The sequence below is a fragment of the Odocoileus virginianus genome, chromosome 21 (assembly GCF_023699985.2).
Source record: "Odocoileus virginianus isolate 20LAN1187 ecotype Illinois chromosome 21, Ovbor_1.2, whole genome shotgun sequence".
NCBI lineage: Eukaryota > Metazoa > Chordata > Mammalia > Artiodactyla > Cervidae > Odocoileus > Odocoileus virginianus.
The window spans coordinates 44,757,814-44,764,962 of record NC_069694.1 but is presented as its reverse complement, the minus strand read 5'-3'; the positions used below and the strand labels follow the sequence as shown (position 1 = coordinate 44,764,962).

General features: G+C 36.8%; 1 protein-coding gene across 1 annotated transcript in view; it reads left to right on the top strand.

Moving 5' to 3' along the window:
* The window catches only part of TET2 (tet methylcytosine dioxygenase 2), a 131,849-nt gene that overhangs the window by 1,264 nt on the left and 123,436 nt on the right, over nt 1–7,149 (top strand). The window lies entirely within an intron of this gene.

The following is a 7,149-nucleotide window of genomic DNA, read 5'->3' as shown; positions in this document are numbered from 1 at the left end:
CTTCCTTCACTCATACATGACTCTTGCTGAATCTTTTTCATGGAGGCTGCTTTTCTAGTGATACTAAGCTAAGTTTCTATGGAGAGTTTTCTATCTGTGACAAAATAAAGTGTGGGCTGGATAGACTGCTGGGAAGGTCGAATGTGAAATTTAAGTGAAATTTACAGGCTATTGCCCTCATGACATACTTTTAATTGTATTGAGTGAGTTTTTCTTCTCCTCCTTGTACTGTTTGGGAATTGAAAAGGGGTCATTTTCCAGTCGTTTAAAATTTAGTAAAATATTTTTATATTTGCCTGTCTAGGGAGTAGAATACAGCCACAGTTTAAAATCTCGAATCATACATCATGCTTTTCTTTCTCCAATCAGGGATAGATAATGGCAAATCCAAATTCAAAAATATTCATCAGTAAATAATCCAACGTAAGAGTAAGATTCTATCTTAGGGGCAGTTGGAAATGTATATAGGAAAGATACTGGCTTTGGTTGGTTTGATTTAAGACTGTGGGTATTGTTGCCTGGCTAATGAAATCATTATATTTGCATTTTAATGGAAAGTCGAAATACTGGAGGGGAGTTATATTCTTTTCCTTGTTTGCTTGTGTGTTTCATAATAGGTTTGAAGTAGAATATACATTTCAACATAATAAATACTGATATTTCAATGCTCTTAAACAGAGAAGTGTTAGTGAAAGATTGGGAAGTCAAACAAGTTTAGAAGTCATGTGTACGATTAAAAGATGGATGGGGAAAAAACGCAATAATGGACATTGCTCAATAAATCACATCTCCAAAACTACTTGTCCTTAGTAGTTCACTTTGTAACTCTACATTTTGATCTCTGGAAAGCAGTTAAGTTTAATCGTTGTGGAGGCATGATTAAAAGGGAGACATGTTACTCATCTTTGTGGAATAGAAACAGCTCATTTGGTTGTTCTTATTTGTCCTCAGATAATAAAGAAAACACTAAAAGAGTTTAGCAGAAATGCTTACTATCTGTTGAGAAAACTGTGGTTAATTATCCCAACAATTCAGAATTTAAAATATATAATTCCTTTTGCCAAGAGTAGTGTCTAACTACTTTGGGGGGACTTTTCCAATGTTGTATATACTGTCTTCAGGCTATTCAACTAATAATAAATATAATATTTGCTGCTCATGTTGATAAATAAGAATATCTACATTGGTTAATCGTTTTGAATGTGACCATGAAGGCCTGTTCTTTGCCAGCATCCAATTTAGACTCTTTTCTGAAAGTAACTGCTAATGAATATTGTATGAGGGACTTCAGAGATTATAAGAAGGACCTGTGCATATTATTCATCAATCCAAATAAAAGTGCTTTCTCTTTTATTAGAAAAATTACTTGAATTACTATGGAGTAATTTACAATGAAAGATATAACCTCAGCTCTTTGTTTACCATATTTGTGAAAGTCAGTGCTACCTGGATTCACCAAAAATTTCACAGCTTGGCCTGTTTTGGGTAATCGAATTTTAGTGGAGTCATAGTGGAGAATAACAAGATAGATAATTTTTCTTAAACGACAGTAGTTTTGCTTATGTTTAAAAATTAAGCTAATGGTTAATGAGAAATTAACTTGGAATAAGGGAAGTCTCTTGTCTTGTTTAAATTCACACATTTACCAAACTTCTTAAGGCTCCAATTAGGTCTGGTCTCCTGCTGGTCCATGCTAGGAGCCAACAGGATTGATGGAATTTTGATTCAGTGGCACATGGACCTAGGCATTGGCAGGCCCATGTCACTCTCAGCAAGTGAAATGCAGCTGCCCAGGAGTTGTTATGACAGACTTCCAGAGTTCTGTTTGGGCACTAGACTTATATTAGGTAACAAAGACTGGAGTTAATGTTTTGGTTTCACTTGTTGGAGTTAGAATTTCTCTATCAATTTCTCCAGTGCTCCACCCATACACAGTGCTGTAAGCCAGATGTCACTGTTGAAATGTATTTCCTTATTTGCTGACTCATTAAGAAGTTCTTATGATTCACAGAAACACCTGGCACCTTCTTATTTTTCATCCTGCCCCAAATCCAAGTTAGTATGCTCTTATGAATTCTCAAGAAATTACCATAAAATGTTCTCAAAAGCTATAGATGTTTGACAGCTTTTAGAATGTCTAACATTTAGAAAGTGTTCAATCTGCTTTTCTCTGCCCTAATTCCTTCGACTACAAGAGTTCAATTGTTGTCTTTGTTGTTGATGTTGTTGCTAGTTAGAAGAATTTATTAGTCTTACCTAGCCATCTTCACCAGGAAGAGACTTCTTTTGTAAACAACCATGCAGTCTGTTCTACCCTAATCTGAGTCATGAAGACAGGTTAAAACTTTGAATCAGCTAGCTGTCAGTGTTGGTTCATGAAAGTAACATTTTCTCAACTGTTAGGCCATCACTGCACAGTAGTTCTTAAGAGTGGTAATGGCACCAGAGCCAGAAGCAAGAAAATATCTCTTCAGCCAGCTTTACAATTGGAGTCCTAACTGTGGGAGAGTAAGGTTGCCAAGTAGAGCTGGTGGTTATCTTGGAAACTGTGTTGAAGAACACAACCACAAATGATTTTGCCAAATATACAGTATTTACTTGGTCTAGATCTCCAGTTTCTACTTTGATTCACTGCCAAAACTCAGTGAATACTGTGGCATTATTTAAGAAGGTTACATAGTGCATCTGTTGGTTTGGTATGTTGTAGAAGAGTTTCAGAAAGGAAGAGGGTAAAGCAATACACCTGAATCATGTGTGACTACCAGCCAAAAAGAATTGTGTGTATTTGCTTATTTCCAGCATTGTTCTTATCCTAAATTGTGCACTGCAGAAAAATCCTAAGATAGACATACAATACTTTCTCAGTAAAATAGATTTTGGTTGCCCATTCCAAAATAGTAAATTCTATCAGCTTTCATTTATACCTTTCCCATTTGTCATGAAATGCAGTTAAATGTGCCAGGTTTCAAGAAGTATAAATAGATGGTAGGTGGATTTTCAATATTTTGTGTAAAAATAAATTCGGTGATAATGTCAACCTACCTGCAGTATTAAGAATTTGGAAATCAATATTTTATACTTACTAAGGGTTGTTCCTCAAACTGACTTGAATTCAAGCTTTGGATAATCTGAGAATTAAGTAAAAAGATGAGTGAATTGGTATGAAGTGTTTTGGAGGACAGTTTAGGACATAAAATGGAGTGATTGCGTCACTAAAAATACCATAGATGTTTCTTTCAAGTTAGATTTATGTCTGTTGAAAGATTTATGCTCTGAGAATAGCATTGAAACATGTATATTATCATATGTGAAATAGATCGCCAGTCCAGGTTCAATGCATGAGACAGGGCGCTCAGGGCTGGTGCACTGGGATGACCCAGAGGGATGGGATGGGGAGGGAGGTGGGAGGGGGGTTCAGAATGGGGAACGCATTTATACCCATGGCTGATTCATGTCAATGTATGGCAAAAACCACTGCAATATTGTAAAGTAATTAGCCTCCAATTAAAATAAATAAATTTTTAAAAAATATTTATGTTCTATGTCTTTTTATTCCCTAACAGAATCTATTGGTATACTACTAAGTCAAGGTTTAATTTGTTGGGGGTCAGAGGTGGTGGGGTGAAGGTGTTCAGAGGGTACTAACTTCCAGTTATAAAATGAATAAGTGCTGGGTTGAAAGCATAGTGTGCTGACTATAGCCAGCAATACCCTTTTGTATATTTGAAAGTTGCTCATAACTATGTGAGGTCATGGATATGTTAACTAACCTTATTGTGGTAGTCATTTCCCAATATATACCTATTACAGATTGTTACATTGTATACTTTAAATCTATACAATGTTATTATATGTCAGTTACTCTAAATAAAAGCTGAGGGTGAAAGATACAATGAATAACGTAGAAGTAGCTAAAAAGTGTAATTTAATTAGAAAATGTGTAATCTATTCTCAATGCATAAGAGAAAAACAAAGTAAAAGGTCTTTGGTGATACTGATGATGAAAGTAATAATGCTGCTTTTTCCTTAAATGTAACTTCTACAGGTTATGGTAGTTGTTCCATAAAAGCTATCCATTATAAGCATACAGTTGAATGATGTTTAGTAAATTTATATTTTTAAATTGAAGTTTTTATTGAGCTAGTTGTAGATTCACAGGCAGTTGTTTGAACTAATAATTGGACATGGACATTCTGTCCAGTATTCCCCAGTGGTAACATTTTGCAAAGCTATAGTATAATATCCCAGTCATGAGACTGACATTGATGTAGTCTACCAACCTTACTCAGATTTGACTTGAATGTTTGTGTATGTGTATATTTCATTCTGTATACCATTTTATCACATGATCAGATAATTTTAAACATTTCCCCCCCTGAAAACAGAAGTTTAACACAGTTTTACTTCATCAATCGTGTGCTTATGCTACCATGCCTTGTCAAAATGTGTATCAGAATATAGACTTTTGTTTACTCAAATGTTTTTTTGCTAAAAATATTTTAAGTTTTAATGTTTATGACATTTCAAGTTACATCATTTGATTCTCATCACAACTCTAGAGATAGGTGGTGGTGGTGTTATCCCTATCTCTGGAGAGGAAACTAATGCACAGTGAGATTAAATAACTTCCCCAAGTTCACACAGCCAGTACATGTGTTAGTTAGGATTTGAATTTAAGCAGTCTGTCTCTGGAGTCAGTCTTTTAACCACTATACTATACCACCACTAATAATAAACATGTTTCGGTAACAGGCTGTGTAGGGAAAGTCATAAAAGGAGACTTAAAATGCATGCATCTATCTACACAAAAACTTGTGCCTGAATATTCATAGCAGCATTATTAACAATATACATGTGAAATAAGTTTGAGAAAAGAAACTGGTCTACAGAAGTCTTTGTGATGCCAAGACAAGTGGGGAAAAGAATCTGAACATTGATGGCTCTCCATGTTTTGCTACATATAGCCAATCTTTACAAACACCAACAAAATTTTGCAGATTGTTAATGGTAAAATGAGTTCAGATTTTTAGGAATAGCCCCTATGAAATTAGGACATTATTTTTGACACACAGGAATTACTTGGGGTTGGCTTTATTTTAATTTCTAACTTTATATACTTCTAGATACCAAACATTCTTCTTGTTAAGCGGTACTTCTTTCCCTTTTATTCTGTTGAGAATGGTGCCAGTTGGGTCCCTTACCTTGGCACCATGACTGTTAACAGCTCCGGGGGAAGAGCCAATGATCTTGAAACATTCAGCTTTAATAATGTGTGCTTGTTGTTATACTCAATGAGGACATGTCTTGGCTTCATGTAATTACTGTAATCATTACTTTTTCAAGGAATAGCTGTAGAAATGACCCAGAGATACCTTTTAAGACTATGATTATAACATTTACTGGTAGGTTTGTTGTATATTTGTGCCAGGTTCATGTTAGACACTATTGTTAGAACCTTTTAACCCGTCAAGAAGTTGACATAGTGATTGTTCAGTTCAGTTCAGTCGCTCAGCCATGTCTGTCTCTTTGCAACCCCATGGACTGCAGCACACCAGGCCTCCCTTTCCATCACCAACTCCCAGAGCTTGCTCAAACTCATGTCCATTGAGTTGGTGATGCCATCCAACCATCTCATCCTCTGTCATCCCCTTCTCCTCCTGCCTTCAGTCTTTCCCAGAATCAGGGTCTTTTCCAATGAGTCAGTTCTTCACATCAGGTGGCCAAAGTATTGAAGTTTCAGCTTCAGCCTCAGTCCTTCCAGTGAATATTCAGGACTGATTTCCTTTGGGATTGACTGGTTGGATCTCCTTTCTGTCTAAGGGACTCTCAAGAGTCTTCTCCAACACCACAGTTCAAAAGCATCACTTCTTTGGTGCTCAGTTTTCTTTATAGTCCAACTCTCACAAATCCATACATGACTACCAGAAAAGCCATAGCCCTTGACTAGATGGACCTTTGTTGGCAAAGTAATGTCTCTGCTTTTTAATATACTGTCTAGGTTGGTCATAGCTTTTCTCCCAAGGAGCAAGTGTCTTTTAATTTCATGGCTGCAGTCACCATCTGCAGTGATTTTGGAGCCCCCCAAAATAAAGTCTGTCACTGTTTCCATTGTTTCCCCATCTATTTGCCATGAAGTGATGGGACCGATGCCCAGATCTTAGTTTTCTGAATGTTGAGTTTTAAGCCAACTTTTTCACTCTCCTCTTTCACTTTCATCAAGAGACTCTAGATCTTCTTCACTTTCTGCTATAAGGGTGGTGTCATCTACATATCTGAGGTTATTGGTATTTCTCCTGGCAGTCTTGATCCCAGTTTGTGCTTCATCCAGCCCGGCATTTTTCATGATGTACTCTACATATAAGTTAAATAAGCAGGGTGACAATATAAGCCTTGATGTACTCCTTTCCCAATTTGGAATCAGTCTGTTGTTCCATATCCAGTGACTGTTATGGAAAGCAATAAGGTAGAATATAGGTCTGATCTTTCTTATGGGAGAGATGAGTAGCTTATTTGCTTCTACCATCTCTTATTTCTTGTGACACTATATGAACCACCTCAGCTGATAGTAGATTTTCATGCTATTTTTATTATATTCAAAAAGCTATTCACTGAATTTGAGTGTAATATTCCATCTTTGCTTTTCTAAAGTGGAAGTCAAAGTTGCTCAGTCATGTCCAGCTCTTTGTGACCCCACAGACTATACAGTCCATGGAATTCTCCAGGCCAGAATACTGGAGTGGGTAGCCTTTGCCTTCTTCAGGAGATTTTCCCAATCCAGGGATCAAAAACCCAGGTCTCCCACATTGCAGTTGGATTCTTTACCAGCTGAGATACCAGGGAAGCCCAAGAATACTGGAGTGGGTAGCCTATCCCTTCCAGCGGATCTTCCCGATACAGGAATTGAACCAGGGACTTCTGCAAATGCAGGCAGATTCTTTACCAACTGAGCTATCAGAAGCCCATGAAGGATACACTATATTCAAAAGAAAAACAGTGGGCTATGGATATTTGCTGATGGAATGACTGCTCTCTTCAGAGAGAACATACTTGCCCATGGTCAAATATAGACAGTAGATCTCCCACAAAGGTATACCATACATAGTGTTGAAGCCTTTCATTTGCTGCTTTTGCAGTTTTGAGATTTATTAA